The 20,683-nt window shown below is 45.4% G+C and overlaps 1 long non-coding RNA gene across 1 annotated transcript; it reads right to left on the bottom strand.

Annotated features, from left to right (window-relative positions):
* Positions 1-1,124: 1,124 nt before the first annotated feature.
* On the bottom strand, positions 1,125-1,559 carry LOC142784978 (uncharacterized). The gene is made up of 2 exons (XR_012888806.1): positions 1,463-1,559; positions 1,125-1,375 (listed from the first exon to the last, which is right to left on the bottom strand). It is a non-coding gene; the product is annotated as an uncharacterized LOC142784978 (long non-coding RNA).
* Between the last annotated feature and the right edge of the window lie 19,124 nt (positions 1,560-20,683).

Here is a 20,683-nt window from a genome sequence, read left to right as displayed (position 1 = left end):
GTGCTGAAGGGTATGAATTTTTTCTTTATTTGCTTTTGACAGCTCCAGAACTTCATCAAGGTTTGAACTAATATGGGTCAGATTTTCATCGCGCTTGTTCGCGGCAGTCTTTATCTCTTTCAGTTCCTCAAGAATAGCACTTAACACATCTTTATGCTCATTGAGGTCAACAGCGGACCGGGTCTGGGGACCGGGATTCGTCTCTACGTCCCCGCACAATACGAGAAGTAGCACAGACCAACAATCAGCAACTATACAGAAACAACGCCGAGGGCACGGCAGCACTACTAATCCATAGTAACTAGTACATTTTCCTAAGGAAGTATCATAAAAACTAACCTGCACGATCAGCCATGCGCAGTCAGATATGCACGTTACCATGGCATTCTCTTTTCTTGTGTGTCCATCTGGTGGCGATGTTTTCTCCTTGGGAATTACGTCCATGTTGTCGTTGTCAATATCCACTTCCCTCGTCGAGTGGTCCCGTCCGCTCTTAAGTGAGCACGAAGCTCTACCATAGCCAGCATCAACACGAAGCACGGCTCACTACAAACACCAGAACTTGGTCACTTTAATAAGACAGTATAGTCAGCAATAGATATTTAAAGCAGATGAGTTTCAATATAAAGGCTCACATCCAAAATATAGCTACATCCAACAAAAAAATATACCAAAATCAAGTACTGTACTGACACAAGTTTTTAATTTTTTGTTTTGTTTTTGTAAGCAACAATTTGAGAACACACCGATATATTAACTGTGGAACCAAGCTAAAAATGTACCAGTACTTTCCTTTTTTTTCAAAGCAGCTTCACAGAGCACTCTAAGTGACAATGGCAACATGTGGGGTCTGTGCAATGTTTTGCACATGCAACCATTGCTTCGTAAAACATGACGAAAACATCGTACAAATGATTTGCTTAAAATTAAGGCTAGAAACTGTCCAAATAAATCAGAAACCCATAGGCCAACCCACAAAAAATGCTGGCTACGCTAATACATACAAATTACAAATATGTCCATGTAGCACCCACAAAGGCACAAAACTACAGAAACCGGAATTCCCTACCTTTGCCTTCGTCTATGGCTGTGAGCATGTTTTCCTGCTGCCTAATGTTTAGCTGCCTCAGTTTGATGGCCTCCTGCTCTAACTCTTTTTATTTCGAAGCTCCTCCATTTTTCTGCCCTGCCTTTCCAGAAGGCCTTCACGCCTCTGTATTTTAAGCTTAAGTTCAACTAGGGTTCCCCCATTGTCATATGTTCTCTTTTTTTGCTTTTTTCAAGCGGCTTCTTGTCTTTGCTACAAGTCATCAGATTTATTTTTCAGCATTTCCAAGAACTCCTGCCTTGGGCCGGAGGGCTTTTTTGCAGGACGCTGCACACAAAACCAAGAAACGCATCATGAGGCTGTTTAAAGTCTTGCAATGCATAAGCATTGATACAGCACTACGTAAACAAGTACCTCTGGCTCGACACCGTCATCTTCATCTTTACCGTCAGGCGAATATGCTATTTTTTTCAAATCTAAGCCTCTGCCGGCCTCCTCTCTCCACCTCCAGGTCTTCTGATTCTGGAAAATATTAAAGGAATACACTCTGAAAAATATTAAAAGGAAACAATTTCATTATGAGCCATAGATGTGGGACTAGCCTACACTGCAAGTACAAAAGGAAACACAGATGAGTGGCAACAGATTTAGAGGGAAAGAATATTATGATAAGTGTATGCTCAAATAAGCCTCCTATTTATATAAAACAATCCTTAGAATTTCCAGTAGTCCTTGCATCAATCAAAAAAGTGCATGCTCTATATGCATAGGTTGGCCGCTAGGGGGCTGAGCCACTCGGACGCCTCTCGAATGGGCTCTGCCAGTTTTTCACTTTCGCGGCTGAATAAGGACAACCACGGGATTCAAGACCATCACAGCTGTCGCCAGACGATCACCCGATTCGTCCGATGCCAGGATATACCAGGTGGGCCTACTTTTTTTGAGCCGTGACACTTCTTTTAAGTTCCCACAACGGCGTCGCCCTAGCTACGCCATCGCAGTGCCGACGCAGTGCCATCGACGCGCTGGCAACTAGGCGACAAGCCAGGCCCCCGGCTTGTTCGAAGCCTGCGAAATGGATGTTGTGGACGTTGCGGGGGCGACGTTGTCTCCCGAAGAGTACAACGACACTCAAGGATGGGTTCTGGCCCATGAACGACGCAAGAAGGCAAAAGACAAGAGAAACGCGGAGCCAGCCACGAACGCGGGAGGTGCGTCCATGGAGGCGTCTCGGAGAGTGAAGGATTTTTTTCATCGCCGGCCAGTGCCAAAAGAACCGCAACTACCAGAAGACGATTACAAGGTTGTAATACGCCCAGGAGGAGGTCTGGACTTGACGCGACAGAGTCTAGCGCTCATAAGAGACTGTGTTCTACGAGCGGCAAAAGTACAGCCTGACATCGCTGGGGAAGATACTCTCAGAATCAACATGCGACAAAATACCATGATCATGAGCACACCTAGTCTGGCCAATGCGAAGGAATACAGCAACATCAAGGAAATTATGATCAATGACAAGAGCTATGCTACAGCCGCTTATGTAACAGCACCAGAAAACACACCCAAAGGGGTTATCCACGGAATACCGAAGTATGATAATCAAGAAGACATAGAAAAAAGCTTGGTCAATCAGAGGAACCCGACGATTCTACATGCACGACGTATGGGACTTACGGACTCAGTGGTCATTGTTTTCGAAGGGTTGTTTGTGCCGTATTTTGTATACTACCGTGGTGCCGAATATAGGTGCTTCCTATACAAGAAGCAATATGAAACATGCACTACTTGTGGTCGAATTGGACATCGGGCGGATGTCTGCCCACAGCCTGACAGCAAGAAATGCCGTGGTTGTGGGGTGCTCAATCCAACTGAAAACCACCAGTGCGTCCCTAGGTGTAGCCTTTGCGGGAAAGGTCATCTTACAGGGGAGAAAAAATGCAAAGAACGGTTTAGGACCCCGTACCTTTTGAAGAAAAGATGGTGGGAAAAGGAACAACAACAAGGCGATGAACGAAGAGAAATGAAGATTTTGTCGAACACTAGAGCAACACAGGCATGGAGGGAAGGGTATTCATCAGAAAATCCAACGGAGGAGAATGGCAACGCCACCAAGGACAGAGGGGGACTACGCAGAGATCGTTCCAGCTCCTTCCCGCGACTCGCCGAAGAGGGAAGAGAAGGGGCTCAACACGAACCCAGATCCACATCCAGATCAAGGTCCACTCGTCAACACAGATCCAGGTCACGGGCCAAATCCAAGACAAGGGCAACGACATCACCTCAAGGACAGTCCCACGAGGGTCCTGGCGGCGGTCGGGGCAGTCAACAAATGGGGAGCTGGGTGGGCGAGGTATCAGGGGAGTCTCTCCGGTCTGGGAGTTTGCCTGAGGTTACGGCAGAAGGGTCCACCCTAGGTCAAGAGCTAAACTATATTAAGAAAATGCTAGAGCAACTCACCCGTGAAAACGCGAAACAGAGGGATGAAATAAAACAACTAAAGGAAGAGAACGCTAAACTCAGGCAAAATCAGCTGCGCGAGTCAAGTAGCTCCATAGCATCGTGTAGTCGAATTTTAACTCCAGCGCCTGCACAGGAGTCAGGAGTGCACGCAGCGAAACGAAGAGCAGAGGAAATATCTCCTGTAGAAAATGAAGACGTCTCAAAACCCCTGGAAAAGAAAGTCGAGAATATGCTCGGAGAACTTACTAAGGTAATGCAACAACAATTCGCAGGATTGCAGCTGCAGCTCGTAGAAATAAAACAAAGAATAGATAGCATGGAAAATCGACTAACGCTGGTGGAGAAGACGCAAACAGATTTGAGGTCTATAGGAGAAGGCCCGGTTAAAACTACTACTAAACCCTACAACCGGCCGACTACGACCGAAGTAATCTGAATCGCACGGGATGACTAGACATGGCACGATCTAATCAGTATAAAATTTGGCAGTGGAACTGTCGTGGGTATCGCCGGAAACGGGGTAACTTACAACAGTTCCTAAACGGAAAGGAGGCACCAGACGTCATCGCCTTACAGGAAACTGGAAGAATGGCTAAATTGTCGAATTACAAATCCTATGGTACCCCTGATGAAAAAACGTCCGTAACAACCCTCGTGCGAAGAAATCTCACGGTGATAAAACATGATACAGAAATCTGCGATGTAATCCCGGCTGCGGCGGCTGCATTTCCGATGGAGGCGGAAATGTTGTAGGCCCGTGTGCTCAGATTTGGGTGCACGTTAAAGAACCCCAGGTGGTCGAAATTTTCGGAGCTCTCCACTACGGCGTCTCTCATAATCATATGCTGGTTTTGGGACGTTAAACCCCCCAAATCAATCAAGAAATCTGCGATGTCGATCATGTTCTTGTTGAGTTAGTTCCATCGCAGAAGAGTGGTGAAAGTCTATTCATATTAAATGTCTATAGCCGCCCTAGACAAAAAACCAAATTTAGGTAACTTTTGAGAAAAACGATCAGCATTACTAAAAATCAAGCATTGGTTATAGTAGGAGATTTCAACGCGTTGCATCCGGCATGGGGTTATGACAAAGAAAACATCAAAGGTAGAAATCTCTGGATCGACGCCCAACAGGAGGGCCTTACGTTAATAACCGACCCCCTTTTCCCAACTAGGATTGGAAACAGCGTATCCAAAGACACGTCTCCTGACCTCACGTTTACTAAGAATATCATCGAACCTCATTGGCTTAATACACAAGAAAATATGGGCAGTGACCACTATATAATTGAGACCACATTTAAAGCAGGTCCATGTAAAAGAGGAGGCAAAGAATTAAGGATGGTTGAATGGGATAGCTTTAGAAAAATCAGAGAGAAGGAAGCATGCGATGTCATCGAAGACTTAGATGAATGGCTAGGGAACCTTAAGCAAAATATTCAAATTGCAACTAAGACCATACCAAAAACAGAAGGACTAGAAAGCACAGACAGTAAGCTCCTACATATGTGGGAGGTAAAAAAGAGCCTAGAAAAACGGTGGAAAACACAAAAACACAACAAACGCCTTAGAAAAAGGATAGCCACCCTCAGTAAAGATATTGAGAAGTACGCGGAGCAACTATGCAGACAACAATGGGAGGAAAAGTGTGATGCGATGGAAAAACAAATAAGTCTCTCTAAAACATGGAACCTGTTAAGATGTCTGATAGACTCGGAAGCGAGCAAGACAGCACAACAACAAAACTTTATTAGACTTGTCCGTAAATACAAGGGCACGGAGGAAGAACTGATTGAAGAAATCAGACAGAGATACATTGGGGATACAACCAAAGAGCAATTAAGCTCGTACAAAGGTAAAGAAAATGATTCCCTAGACCGACCCATAATAGAGGCCGAGGTACGATCGGAACTAATGAAACTGAGCACAACATCAGCCCCAGGCCCCGATGGGATCACGAATAAAACGCTCAGAAACTTAGACGACAAATCTATCACAGCCCTCACCGAATATATGAACAAGTGTTGGGAAAAAGGTAAGATACCCAAGCAATGGAAAACTGCAACAATCATAATGATTCCCAAGCCAGGCAAGAAACTAGATCTTGAAAATCTTAGGCCTATTTCCCTGACGTCCTGCATAGGAAAGTTATTAGAGCATGTCATCCTAACTCGCCTGTCAAATTATATGGAAGACAATGAGCTCTTTCCTCATACGATGGTAGGCTTCACAGCGAAACTGTCTACACAGGACATTATGCTTAAGATTAAACACCAAATAATTGATTCGGGTCTCAATACACACGACACAAAGGTAATAGTTGGCCTAGATCTTAGAAGGGCATTCGATAATGCATCCCATAAAGCTATACTTGCCAATCTTCAAGCGTTAGGGGTAGGAAAAAGAGTATACGATTATATAAAAGACTTTTTAACTGACCGGACTGCAAGAATAATACTAGGCGAAGCAGAATCCCAAGAGTTTAGTCTGGGCAGCAGAGGTACGCCGCAAGGCTCAGTCTTATCCCCCTTTCTTTTTAACGTGGCCATGATAGGTCTCCCTACCAGACTGAAGGAAATTCCAGGACTCCACCATAGCCTCTATGCAGATGACATTACCTTATGGGTAGCAGAGAGTAGTGACGGATACATAGAGGAAACTTTACAGACAGCAGTGAATGTTGTAGAAGAATATGCCATCCATACAGGATTACAATGTTCACCGGAAAAATCGGAACTTCTCTTCTATAACCCGACATGTAGGGATCGGAAAAGCATCCAGAAAAAACCTAACATTAAAGTCTTTGTTGGAAAAACGCAAATACCTACGGTCGAAAGCATAATAATTCTGGGACTCCGAATCAGCTCAAACGGGCACAACGGAGAGGCGATTAGAATACTTGAAACCAGTGCGCAGCAAACTATGCGTCTACTTAAACGAATTGCAAACCGGCACTATGGTATGAAGAAAAATAATATGATAAGACTGGTACAGGCTTTTGTCATCAGTCGTATTGTATATGTGATTCCGTACCTCAGACGGCAAGTGGCCGAGAGAGAAAAGATTGACAGAATCTTTAGACGAGTTTTCAAACAGGCGATCGGACTTCCAATTACTACGTCTAATGATAAATTACTTCAATTAGGCCTTCACAACACATCAGAAGAGCTTATAGAAGCTCAAAAAATCGGACAATATGAAAGACTAACGCAGAGTAAAACAGGTAGAACTATACTAGAGGAACTGGGTATAAACTACGCAAATCAAGTTGGCGCCAAAAAGGATATCCCATATGAAATCAGAAAATGTTTAGTAATCTTACCGATTCCAAAAAACATGCCCCCCGAACATCACAAAGCAAGGAGAGCTGAAAGAGCGAAAAATATACATAACAACGTAAAAGATTTACCGGAAACAACATACGTAGACGCGGCCAAATACAAAGGAAATGACAACATGACTATAGCAGTAGTGGACTACAAAGGAAATCATAAGGTCAGCGGCTCGGTGAGAACGACCTTTGCAGAAGAGGCGGAGGAAGCAGCTATTGCAATGGCCATAGCATCCACCTCGACTTCACTCATTGTTAGCGACTCGCAGACGGCTGTGAGAAACTTTGCACGAGGGCGAATATCCCAAATAGCTTCAAGAATATTGGTTGGATGCAAAGACCAACGAACAATAGAAATAGTCTGGGCACCCGCTCACTCCTCCTTGCCCGGCAATGAGGCTGCACACCAGACAGCTCGAGGACTTACAGACCGAGCCTCTGGATTGCCCTGGTCGAACGGGGAGGACGATGAGAGATTTGAGCGGATGACCACTTACAGAGATATTACACAGTATTACAGGCTAAGCAGGAAAATTTATCCTCCCGCACACTCGTCATTGAACAAAGGACAGGCGGTGGCGTGGCGCCTACTCCAGACCCACACGTTTCCTAGTCCGGTAACAATGAACCGCTGCGTGCCGGAACTTCATTCGGACAAGTGTAAATTTTGCCACAACAGGGCGGACTTGAGCCACATTTTATGGACATGCCCGCAGGCCCCCATGAGAGGCGAATTTCCAGACGGGAGTGGATGGGATGCCGCGCTCCTCAGCTCCGACTCTCAATTACAAGCCCGCTTAATACGGCAGGCCGAAGACGCCGCCAGGGCCCATGGGATCATGGCCGTCGTCTAGGTTTGGTCCTCCCTTCTCCTCTCGCACCTGAAAGGGGAAGAGGATCTTTCTGCTAATTAAATAAAGTTTTTTCATCATCATCATCTATATGCATATAAGCCTCAAGCAAAAGCAGGAAGAATAAATATACCTGTTCATAGTATCACAACAACCATGAAACATTTTCATGTGCTCATAAACTGTCTTTGTGTATATGCATATTGTGTTAAGAGGAAACAAATATATACATATATATATATATATATATATATATATATATATATATATATATATATATATATATATATATATATATATATATATATATATATATATGTATGTATGTGTGTGTGTGTGTGTGTGTTCAAATCAAGATTTTCTTTATTTTAGAGGGGGGTGGGGGGACCTAACTGATGTGGTCGACATATCATTCAATTAATGATGATTATTGCATGGACACTCACGATCAATAATTATTTTATTTGACCTACGTAACAGTGCTCTAAGGACAAAACTCAGCTGGGAAGGACTCGAGTTCGCCGCGTGCCGTACGCTGGAAGCTGCGCAGATAAACGTCAAAAGTGGGACAGGAAAGGGGCATGATCTGGATCAGTGCATACATTTCCCGGGCAATTATCGAGTTGTGCTGTACTGCATGGAATTAATGCGCGAGTAGGAAAATGGAAAGAAAGGCGATCCCTTAAATATATCCATCTCGCCGAGCAACAAGTTTTATTGAAGAGATTGGGCACAAAATACGGTTGAGCATATATAGTAATTAACTATTGTAATGCACTGGCTTCATTAGGTGTATTTGTAAATTATGGAAGTTGCAAGAATATATTTTAATTACGCTCATTTCAAGACAAAAGTACATGTCATTGTTCAAAGACCGACCGCACGCACCGGATAGCGTCAACAACGATAGGCATATTTGCACCGCGGAACACAGAAATGCACTTATTATGTCTAACTTGACAAGGCAAATAAATGTGCTCAAACGATGTGCTTACCTCCCAGTGCTAGAATCCGAGCCCGGTAAAAGTCTGAGGTCCCGTCCGGATCGGTCTATTTTACTGAATAAAAGAACTTCGACTTGAAGTCTTTTGTGTTCTCCGGATGGAAATTTCCGATGTCGCGAATATTCACAACCGCAAGTTTTCTGTCATCTTCATAACGCACTTTTGCATGCGTGATCATTCTTTCGCTATACTTTAAACACGTGAAAAGGAAAAAGGACACGCAGCCGAAAGATCACTTTGCAGAATCGTAGCGATCGTAGTACGTGCTAAATGTAAAAAGTGCGTGAGCCGCGTGCTCGTACTTGACAGATACATGTTTACACGTAAAATCATCGTGCTGTCAGACGCGCATGTGAGCTCTATAGTACTCTCTCATTTATTTAGTTTTTATGAGTAGTGGGGATATATTGAACGACCGGGTAGCTAGCTCTAGGACGATGCGTCAGTCGTGGCTGGCTCTCGAGCCGAGAAGAGACACGCAAATCTTCTTTCTTTCCTCCAGATGGTAGAGCCGCTCTTGCAGTCGACCCACTACGTGTGGGTGGCATTATCCCCCCTTTAGAAAAGAAAAAAAAAGTCCCAAAAGGGGGAAAGAAAATTACATAGCACCACCACGATGTTACGACATAGGCACGTGGAAAAAAAGAAATTGGAAATTCGGATAAAGTAAAAACAGAAATGAACGAGCGTGCCAATATAGGAAAAATCAGTGAACGAAGAAGCAAGTTCACAAAAATGAATAAATAACACAAAGAACGCTGTACGGCAAGAAAAAAGTTACGAACAACGCGCAATAAATGGTTTCATGCGCAACACATGAACGACATCCGACCTCGGTCGTGTCCTACTCCGTGCCTGCGATGTTCAGTCCGGAACCACTTCGTAGTTCACGTCACTGACGCGACGTAACACTTTATAAGGGCCAAAGTACCGGCTCAGTAACTTTTCACTAAGGCCACGGCGGCGGACGGGCGTCCACACCCAAACTTGGTCTCCAGGGTTGTAAAATACTTCACTGTGGCGGATGTTATAGCGCCGTGCGTCTGCCTGCTGTTGCTGGCCGATGTGTAGTCGCGCGAGCTGCCGGGCTTCCTCAGCACGCTCTGCGAATTCATCGGCGTCAGTCCAACTCGTCTTCGTCTTGACACGGTAGCATAGAGTCCAGCATGGTCTGCACTTCGCGGCCGTAGAGAAGCTGAAATGGCGTGTATCACGTGGTCTCTTGCACGGCGGTATCATACGCGAAGGTCACGTAAGGTAAGATCCAGTCCCATGTTTTGTGCTGTACGTCGATGTACATTGAGATCATGTCGGCGATGGTCTTATTCAGTCGCTCGGTAAGTCCGTTGGTTTGCGGGTGGTACGCAGTTGTCTTTCGGTGTCTGGTGTTGCTCAGTTTGAAAACCTCGTCCATAAGCTGCGCCGTGAATGCCGTCCCTCTGTCCGTTATTATACTGGAAGGAGCACCGTGTCGTAACACGATGTGGCGCATGAAAAATTGTGCTACCTCAGAAGCCGTGGCTCGTGGGATTGCCTGCGTCTCAGCGTAGCGTGTCAGATAGTCGGTCGCGACGATCACCCATTTGTTGCTGTCCGCAGATAGGGGGAATGGCCCGAGAATGTGCATGCCGACTTGGTCGAACGGCGTGCAGGGTGCTTCAATGGGCTGAAGCAAACCAGCTGGCTTAACAGATGGTTGCTTTCGACGCTGACATTCCCGACAGCTCTTGACGTACTTCTTGACGCTTGCAGAAAGTCCTGGCCAATAGCACCTCTCGCTCACTCTGGCAAGTGTCCGTGAGTACCCCAGATGACCGGATGTGGGTTCGTCATGGCAAGCGAAGAGGTCGTCGTCTCGCATGTCTCGAGGAACCACCAGGAGGTAGGTACGGTTGTTCGAACGAGCGTTCTTCTTGTACAGCACACCCTCTCGAAGGCAGAACGACGGCAACGAGCGGGATAGATGACGTGGTATGATTGTGCCCTGGTCCTCTAAATGATCGATGACCGGACGAATCTCTGCGTCATCACGCTGCAGTTTACTCAAGTCTGATGAGCTAATGGCGAACAGGAAGCCTTCGTCTTCCTCTGCTTCCTGATTGACGACATGAAGGGGTGCGCGTGACAGTGTGTCTGCGTCTTCATGCTTACGGCCGGACTTATGGACGATGGTGACGTCAAATTCCTGCAGCCGCAAGCTCCACCGTGCTAGCCGTCCTGAAGGGTCGCGCAGGCTGGCCAACCAGCAGAGGGCATGGTGGTCCGTCACTACCTTGAAGGGACGACCATAAAGGTACGGGCGAAACTTGGTGATTGCCCACACGACTGCGAGGCACTCTTTCTCCGTAGTAGAATAATTCGCCTCGGCACGGGATAGAGAGCGGCTGGCGTAGGCTATCACCCTTTCGATGTCGTCTTGACGCTGAACGAGCACTGCACCAAGCCCAACGTTACTAGCGTCAGTATGGACCTCCGTATCAGCATCATCGTCGAAATGAGCGAGAACGGGTGCTGATTGCATGCGCTGTCGCAGTTCATCAAAAGCTGCTTGTTACTCGTTTTCCCAGACAAACGGCGTGTCGTCCCTTGTGAGACAAGTCAGAGGTTCTGCTATCACTGAAAAGCCATGAATGAACCGGTGATAGTAGGCGCACAAACCAAGGAAGCGCTGGACGGCTTTCTTATCGACAGGAGCTGGTAATTCGGCAACAGCGGCAAGCTTGTCTGGATTGGGCCGGACTCCTTCAGCGCTAACTACATGTCCAAGAAATTTCAGTTCTTCATAGCCGAAGTGGCACTTCTGTGGCTTTAGAGTGAGGTCCGCCGATAGGATAGCCTCCAGCACGCTGCGCAGGCGCTGTAGGTGCTGCTCGAACGTGGCAGAGAAGACCACCACATCATCAAGGTAGACAAGACAAGTCTGCCACTTGAGCCCTGTGAGGACAGTGTCCATCATTCGCTGGAAAGTTGCCGGCGCTGAACACAAGCCGAAAGGGAGTACTCGAAATTGGTATAGGCCGTCTGGAGTCACGAAGGCTGTCTTTTAGCGGTCTCGCTGATCTACCTCGATTTGCCAGTACCCGCTTTTGAGATCGAGAGAAGTGAAATAATGGGCACGACGAAGTCTATCCGGCGAATCGTCGATACGCGGTAGCGGGTACACATCCTTTTCGGTCACGTTGTTGAGCTTTCCGTAATCGACGCAGAAGCGTAGCGATCAGTCCTTCTTTTTGACAAGCACGACTGGAGATGACCACGGGCTGTTGGATGGTTCGATAACGCCATCGTCAAGCATCTCGCGAACTTGCGTACGTATCGCTTCACGTTCTTTAGCCGACACGCGGTAGGGGTGCTGGTGTATTGGGCGTGCGTCCTCGTACGTGATGATCCTGTGCTGAGTGATGGACGTCTGGCGGATCTTTGAGCAACTTGCGAAGCAAGACCTGTACTCGAACAAGAGCGCTCACAGCGCAGTCTGGTTATCGGTGGACAGATCAGGATTGATGTCAATGTTGCTCATTGATGTGTCTGCGTTATCCACTATTTCTGACGTGGGACAGTTGGTTACGTTTGCTACTTCGTGGGCAAACGCTATCGAAGTGCCACGGAAAAGGTGTCGATGCTCGTTGCTAAAGTTGGTAACGAGCAATTCAGATCGGCCGTCGCGAACGTGACACATATTACACTTCTCGCTACACATATGCCTTGCTGCAGGAGGTGTTCTAAATTTGTTTCGGCCACCACATCGCCATTGCTCAAACCACAGCATGTTACGTAGACTAGAACACTGGCTCGGGGAGGAAGCGTCACGCTCTGTTCAGAAATACGGAGTACGTCGACACGCATTCCGTCATCCTGCACGTTGATTGCTCGCTGGGCTGAGAACGTGACGCGGCGCTCTTGCAGATCAATGATAGCTCCGTTTTCCTGTAGAAAATCAACTCCCAGAATGACGTCACGGGAACATTCACGTAGAACAAGGCAGCTTGCTACGAATGTGTACCCTTGAATCTGTACTCTAGTTGTGCAGGCACCCAGTGGAGTTACGACATGGCCACCAGCTGCTCGAATCTGCGAGTTATGCCACGGCGTGATTACTTTCTTCAGCTGCGTTGTCAGTTTCCCGCTCAGTATGGAATAGTCTGCGCCGGTGTCCAATAACGCATTAACTACACAACCATCAATTGTTACCGCTATGTCGAGTGAAAGCCGGCTATCCTTTGCAGCAGCAGGTGATGTCAGACCAGTTTCTGTACGGTTCTGCGTCAATAGGAGGTCTTCAGCGCTTCGACGTTCAGTGACCCCGCCCCCAGAGGTCGCTTCGGCTAGTTTTCCCGGCGGGGGCTGGGAGATCGTGCGGTAGAATACCGCTGGGGCATTGATGAAAATCGCCTCGGTGATGGCGAGCGCGACTGGCGCCTGGCAGACGGTGGTTCGTGCTGCTGGGAGAGGTAGTTTTGGATGTCGCGTGGTCTCTGACCGTAACGGGGGGGCGGCGAGTACGCAGAGAAGCCGCGAAGCCCAAGACGGCGATAAGGACACTGGCGGTACAAGTGATCAGCTTTTCCGCAATGAAAGCATAGATGCCGGTGATCGGGTGTGCGCCAGACAACAGACTTCCGAGGATACGAGGGCCGATCGTCGATGTACTGGACCGGTTGTACCGAACGATGGGCAACAGAAGCACCACGGCCAAAGGGCAGGGGCGGTGGCGTGTACGTGCCTTCGTAGTATGGTATGTGCTGCGCTGACTCGAGTGAAACTGCAGGGCCAGGATGAACGAACAAAGGCGGCGATGCAGCAGGGCGTTTCAAGGCTTCCGCGTAGGTTGTCTTACGGTGGTATTCAGCAGGAGCTGGCGCAGCTGTATCAGGAGGCAAGGTGTCCCGGAGGGCCTGGTGCAGCTCATCTTTGATGATAGTTGCAATAGAGCTAACCGTAGGATGAGGTGTTACACCAGCCTTTTGCAACTCTTCACGTACGATATTACGGATGAGTTCACGTAAGGAGTCATTGCTGGTCCCAGCAGCGGCAAAAATGTCAGCAGTGGACATGCCACTGACTTGCCTGTCATATTGGTTTGATCGCTGCTGTAGCATTTTTTACATTGTCACGGCTTCAGACAAGAACTCCGCGACCGTCTTCGGAGGGCTTCGCACGAGGCCGGCGAAAAGCTGGTCCTTGACACCACGCATCAAGTGACGCAACTTCTTGTCCTCCGTCATTCTTGAATCTGCCCGTCGGAAGAGACGCGTCATGTCTTCGACGTACGCGATCACAGTTTTGTTTGGCGACTGGACGCGGGCAAGAATAGCTCGTTCAGCTCTTTCTTGGCGGTCAGCGCTGGCATATGTCTGCAGAAGTCTACGAGAGAATTCGGGCCACGTCGTCAGCTGCTCCTCTCGATTATGATACCACGTGCGAGCCCCGTCTTCGAGATAGAAGTAGACACGACCCAGTTTCGCCGCGTTGTCCCACTGATTCAAGTTGGCTACGCGCTCGAAGTCCGCCAACCAGTCCTCAACGTCTTCGCTCTCCGTACCATGGAACGTCGTAGGTGCCCGTGGGCTTTCCAACGTATATCGGTTCGACGACGTGCTTCCAGTGCTGGTTGGCAAGGTTTGTACCGAAGTGCTGGTCATGTTTGGTGACGTGGTGGTAGCAGTATCGTTGACTTCCGGAGGCAATCCCCTGATTCGGCGGCTCGTCCGATGCACGGGAGTATTGACTGGCACTGGACTCGTATTACGGCTTCCTGGGGGGTCTGCAGCATCCGTGAGACTACCCAGCACCTTCCACCAGTTTGTCACGATGAGTCACAAGTACTGGGGATATATTGAACGACCGGGTAGCTAGCTCTAGGACGATGCGTCAGTCGTGGCTGGCTCTCGAGCCGAGAAGAGACACGCAAATCTTCTTTCTTTCCTCCAGATTGTAGAGCCGCTCTTGCAGTCGACCCACTACGTGTGGGTGGCAATATAGTGGTTTGTTGGGTATATAGGTATTACTAATAAATGAAATATTGGGGGCCGCGTCTGCTGCCACCGGGTGGCATGAACCTTTTCGAGGCAAAAGCATTCGGTTCACCCAATAGCCGCTTAAAACCGGCTTGACTTGGCTGAAAACGTATGAATAGACGGCGACAGAATCGCCGTGTTGGACATTGTTTTGGAGACGTTTATGTGGTGGGAACGAAAGGCTAAGGTTCCTCACTAACTTGTGAGGATCTTTACCGTGCGGTGGTTATTTATCCGTGGTCTTTGCTTGGCCGGGAGCCTTATACATTCGCGAGAACCGCCTCTGCGCATGGATACGTGGTCTCGTTCTGTAATACTGTCTATAAGCAATGTGGTAACGACTTGCCCGATCATGAACACCGTGTTTTATGCTATTTGTGGATGTATGCCGTACGTGTATGTCTGGTAAGTGCGTGTGTAGCGTAAGGATCGATGTGTCGCTTCGGTGAAGTGTATGCTTGCGCCAAAACTTTCATTGAAGCTTCTTCTTGCGTAACTGCGTGAGAAAGATACGAAATGCACAAGTTGGAAGCCATAGAATATTACCAGGCGCTCACACGACGTTATTTTCCAAGTGGCTTAAATATGTTGTCGCCGATTACGATAATCGGTTTTCTAAGCTATGTCTTTTCTCGTGGTTGAATACAAAGAAAAAAAAGAAATAAAGTTGAAGATATGCTGGGAGCCCTATAAATATTCGCTCAAAATTGCCACCTTAAGCGTCTTCTTAAAATTTAACAGTGCCGCAAGGCAGTCGTGCCTTGCGGTGAAGTGCATGCTGCGTATTGCGGTAAAACATACATATTGCGCGCGCTCGTGTTTAAATTGGAAATGTAGCACTGACATTGGGCCCCGTGTGTGCACCTAAATTGTACACGCGCTATCCTCTGCCTCACCAGTCAGTATGGTCATCATCTTCAGCTTGTGTAACAAGCACAGAACAATTTACCTAGTAAAATACATTTTGTGGCAGGCAATTCGCAAGGCATTCAGATGTTAGTTCATTGCAGGATTAATTCAAGATTGTTAAATAGCACCTTCAAATAAACGAAACATGCATATGAGAGGCTTCAGTCGTACTTCGAAATTTGTGCCATGCCTCAAATTGAAAATGATTATAAAGGAAATATATGCTAAGGCTGCGTGTAGATTACCATTCACAATTCAATTACCATTCATACTTTAGAAACTTAGAAAATTTGTAGCTCATGTATTCCTATCGAGTAAGCACAAAAATAACTGTTGAAGAATGGTTTACAATTACTCACACAGTTTGCAAGAAATAGATGTTTGAAACATATGTCGTGCCGGAACTAAGTGCAAGGTGGTTAGAGGAAACTGGTAACGACCCGACATAATAGCGCATGTTCGAACGTTTTACATGCGCTGCTTGTTGGCAAAATGGCGTGGGAATTAGGTAAGTGCCTGCAGAGATCTGCACCAAGAGACGAAACCTGCTACATCTTTTTCATAAATTTCATTATTTGTGTCAAGCATGCGTGCACTCTTCGTTGTTGTGTTCTCTCAGGGAGCAAGTATATGGCATACGCTTGAAATCCATACGTTACCCCTGCGATTTGAAGATGTTATCACAGTGGACATGAACGTGCAATGTAGTTGAAAACGTTGCTGGGCACCAACTTTCTTAACAATCTGAACTCGCTTATACTACAAAAGTTACCGTGTGACTTCAGCCAAATAGTTTCTAACTGTTGTGGTTACTGTCAGATAAAAGTAATAATGAGCTAGTTGTGCTTGGACAACAGTCTTGCTTTACTGTATTAAAATACCGTAATTTAGTACCTGCATATAGAACCGACCACTTAGTTATTTTTTTTATTTGTGGTCCTATTTGTTACAGTTTACTTTCAAAAATATTTCATACAAGGTGGTGAAGTTTTTACTCCATACAGTGGGCAAATTTTATCAGCAGTACTGCATGCTGTACAATTACTTTTACTTCTCCTAGAAAGCATGGTGTTCCACTATTTCGGTATGTCTAGTAGTAGTAGTAATTTATTTTATTTACCGATGAGTCATTTACTCGGCTGGGCTTCTCAACCTCGACGACTGTACATGTCAAACAGTTTGCCAAGTGTAACTACTTACTCCCCCATAACTATAAATTTTGTCGAGCCATAATAAATAATTGGCAGTAAGGACATGTTACAAAACCCTTTTTTATGAAGTGCTCATTAATCAGGGACCTAACAATTCTGTACATAAACGATGACAGCAACCACTTCTCCACAGATTGAACGATTAGGTTGTACTAATAAAAGCATTATTATAATCAGACTCTTTTTTTTGGAAAGTAAATACAATGCATAAATTGTCTTACCAGTCCGTCATTCAATATTGTAGCTAAACTATCGTTGAAAGCCAGAGTCATTTACAAATGCCATGCGAATTCCCGGAAAGCGCTAGGTAGCTTTATATAAATTGAGGATGTCTGCAAAAAAGCAAAAAGCCTATGTCTATGTTGAGCAGAAGTCGAAGTGAACATGCATGCATATGTTCATGAACTAGTTCTCTGTAACATGTGGTGCAACAGCTCTAGCTTAAAAGCTTCACGCAGCTTTTATGCTGCTCCAAAAAGATTTTAGTTGCACCACAAGCTCCGGATATGCCTTTCATGAGTCACGTCACTGTGCCTGTTGAGTCTTTAAAAAAACAGGTTTGAAGGGGGTGCTAAAAAATTTTTTTTGAAGGGGTGAGTAGCAGAGAGCATTATTTTTTAATGTTTTCAACTTTATTATGTTAGCTCTGAGGCTTGCAGGTATGTTAAATGAGCATGGTCATATGAGTAACACCTCATAGGTCAATAATTTTTGGGTTGACAGCAAGGTATGAAGAGACAGGATTATGAAAATTGCAGAAGTAGAAGTAATGAAGTTGTCAAGACTTTGTTAACAGTACATTTACAGGCTTCACGCACAATTTGCTTTCTAGCAGGGTGAATTTACTTTTGCTGATGCTTCCGATGGCATCATTGCGCTTCATAAGCACTGGTTTTATGCACTGCACGTAACGATCTTGTTTTTTCAAGGTTCATGTACTGATTAAAAAGTATAGGATAAAGAAACTTACATGCTGTCTTAAGGCATAATCAGGCTCACCATAGAGGTAATTGGTGACATTTTAGTGAGTTGTGTGTGGGATGTCTGTGCACATAACATCATAGTAATCTTGCAATGCTGTAGCTTTATTTGTGTAACGAGTGAAGCTTCTTTTCCTGTTGAAAATTTCTGCCAAGCAAACAAGTTCCAACAGTAGAATTTGCCCTTGGGTAAAGCAGGTGGTAAGAGTAAGCTTATTCAGAAGCCCTTCAAGAGTACCCACTGAAGGAATTAGTACCTATAGGGCAAAAACTCCAGTGCACCAAGAAGGGCAAGGGAGGACGGTGCAGGTTAACATTTCAGGAGGGTATCTTCTGGACATCATACTTCTCTAGCCACAAGCTTGTATGGCCAATGTTTAGCAGACTCATACTAACATAAACTAGGTATAAATGTTGCTTCTCTATTGCAAGATGACACCATATACCTTTTCAGAGTCTCCTCACCACAAGCCCTTACATTAGCCTAAAAATATATTGTCTACAGTGCCCTTTTTTTGTCCTAAACAGTTGTCTGAAGCAACAATATGCACATTGTGACAGTCTAGCTGGTGACCACAGAGATGGCTCCCGCCATCACGATGTATACGCCACTCAAAATGTAAGAAACTGCAAAATCATAGTCCAGTGTGCATGCATACGACCTTGAACATGCAAGCAGTGACCACTTCTCTTGTGTTCTCTGCGCTGGCGCATGCTTGTTGCACACCTGCTCAAGATTGTGACAGTGAAATTAGTTCTGGCAATGCTGTCTCAGAGGTAAGACTGTGTACGCCCTTAGGAACACCATGGTGGGACGAGCAGAGATTCATATCAAATGTAGTAATAAACTGGCAACACCATGGTGATATAAGCACACTTGCATTAATTTATTACATTTTTATTGAGGCAGACATCACACAGCTAAGCCTAGTTGTGATCTCTTTTCATTATTGTCTATATAGTTTTCCCGTTGGTCACAGCACAGGAAGAAAAATTTCTCTGTGGGAGCACCATATTTTAAACTTGCATGACTCCAATGAAGCACTGTGCGAACAGATATATTGAAAATGTCAATACTTCGGGTCCTACAAAAGGTGAACTGGTTGTCTCATTTAGCCGGTGATCCTGCAGGAGCTTTAGTGTATACTCTAAGGTCATTTTGCATCAACAATGCCACATACAATAGTTTAACAATGGTTGTTAATGGGCAAGATGATGCATAGCTTTAGGGAGGTAATTAAGCTAAGGGGGAAAATTATAGATGCCTAAGCACCACTGGAAAAATGAAAAAGCACAGAAAAAGAGCATCGGTCGCAGCTGAACTACAGAAAATATTTACACTGCACCACACATTCGCATCGTCTAGAATTTTCCCTAATAATGTTATACCAACCTGTCTAGCAAAAAGTACTTCTAAGGTAATAAAGTGCAGAATGACACTTGCATAATACAGGAAACAGGACGCGAGTTAACTGCCATCTATCTTTGTTTGTGCAGGGTGTCTACCAACCTGGGAAAGTCGGGGAATTGGGGCCTTGCTGGAAAACTGTAGGAACTTTGGAAAAACCTGGCTAATTCATGGAAACTGGCGGCAGTCTGTGCCACCATCACAAAAATAAGCATTACCCTTGATCAATACTCAAAAAGTCACTCCTTCGACTGCCACTACAGTGAACAGCTAGAAGAGGCCTTAAAAAAGGCAATGCATAACTGTTTCTTCTTAGTGTACAAACAAAAGGATACACCGACCAAAAGAACACAAAGTTTATTGATGTTTGGGCACCTGATATTGTTCTGAATGACAACCATAAGAAAGGTACATCGTATTTAAATATGACTAGGTGCGTGATGTAAGCACCAAAAGTATATGGTCAGCGTTCCATAAATCTTATTGAGTATATGTGCAGCTGTGTGAATCTGCAGGGAATCCAGGTGCTGGCATGATGCAAGCTTGTTTTCTTCGACCAGAACACGATTGCTTGACCAGTCACTTTGAAAGCCTGTATATTGCGCATGTTCAGCAAGGGCATCCAAAGCCACCCATGATTTGGTGACTTCATTTTGAACTGTTGTGTTGTTTAACTCTTTCATTGAAATCACAGGTCTCATAGACTGACATGTTGTCACACTCGTGGCAGACTACAGTGTAAAGAAGACTACAGAAAGTTCCGCTCGGCAGCTTATTCTTCCCATTGACTAAAGCATTCCTTAGCTTCCATGTTGGTACATGCACTATTTTGATGTATGTTCCTTCTACATATCACATATCATATCTGACTTTCCAAGCACAGCATTTCTCACATCGGTAAATTTGTGCATATGTGTCATGACCACAAATTCGGCTTGCCTTGAAGGCCTTTTAGTTTGGTGCTTATGTTAGAACTGCCATCACAAGAGGTTTGCTGGGCTATGTCTTGCCTTGTATATTATTATTGCTATTATTATTATTATTATATTATTATTAATATTATTATTATGATTATTATTATTGGCGATGCAGCTGCAAACATCCTCCGCTATGCACTTATTGCAGATATTTCAAGAGTAGCACACTCTCTTCTCATTTCATTTCCTTGAGATGGTGTTATTAAATCCATCAGTATTTTTTATCATTATGTTCATAGAAGAGTACGTAAATTAAGGTAGCATGAAGGTAACCAAAACACGCAACTTATCTTGACAAAAAAAAAAGCTTGCCTTTGTTGTACATAGCCTGGTCACTCCTCAAAATGGTGTTTATGCTGTCTGAGACGCATCTGGAAGCTAAGCTGCATGTTTTGGTTGCTGACAAGAAAGGCTTCTTTTCAACTCTAGATGGCTCTATGTATAATGATAAGGCAGCCACTGGTTTGGAAAAAATCTGAATAAATCAT

Source organism: Rhipicephalus microplus, unplaced genomic scaffold (assembly GCF_043290135.1).
Source record: "Rhipicephalus microplus isolate Deutch F79 unplaced genomic scaffold, USDA_Rmic scaffold_16, whole genome shotgun sequence".
Classification (NCBI taxonomy): domain Eukaryota; kingdom Metazoa; phylum Arthropoda; class Arachnida; order Ixodida; family Ixodidae; genus Rhipicephalus; species Rhipicephalus microplus.
Note: the sequence above shows the minus strand (reverse complement) of the source record. Positions and strands in the feature narration are given on the sequence as shown.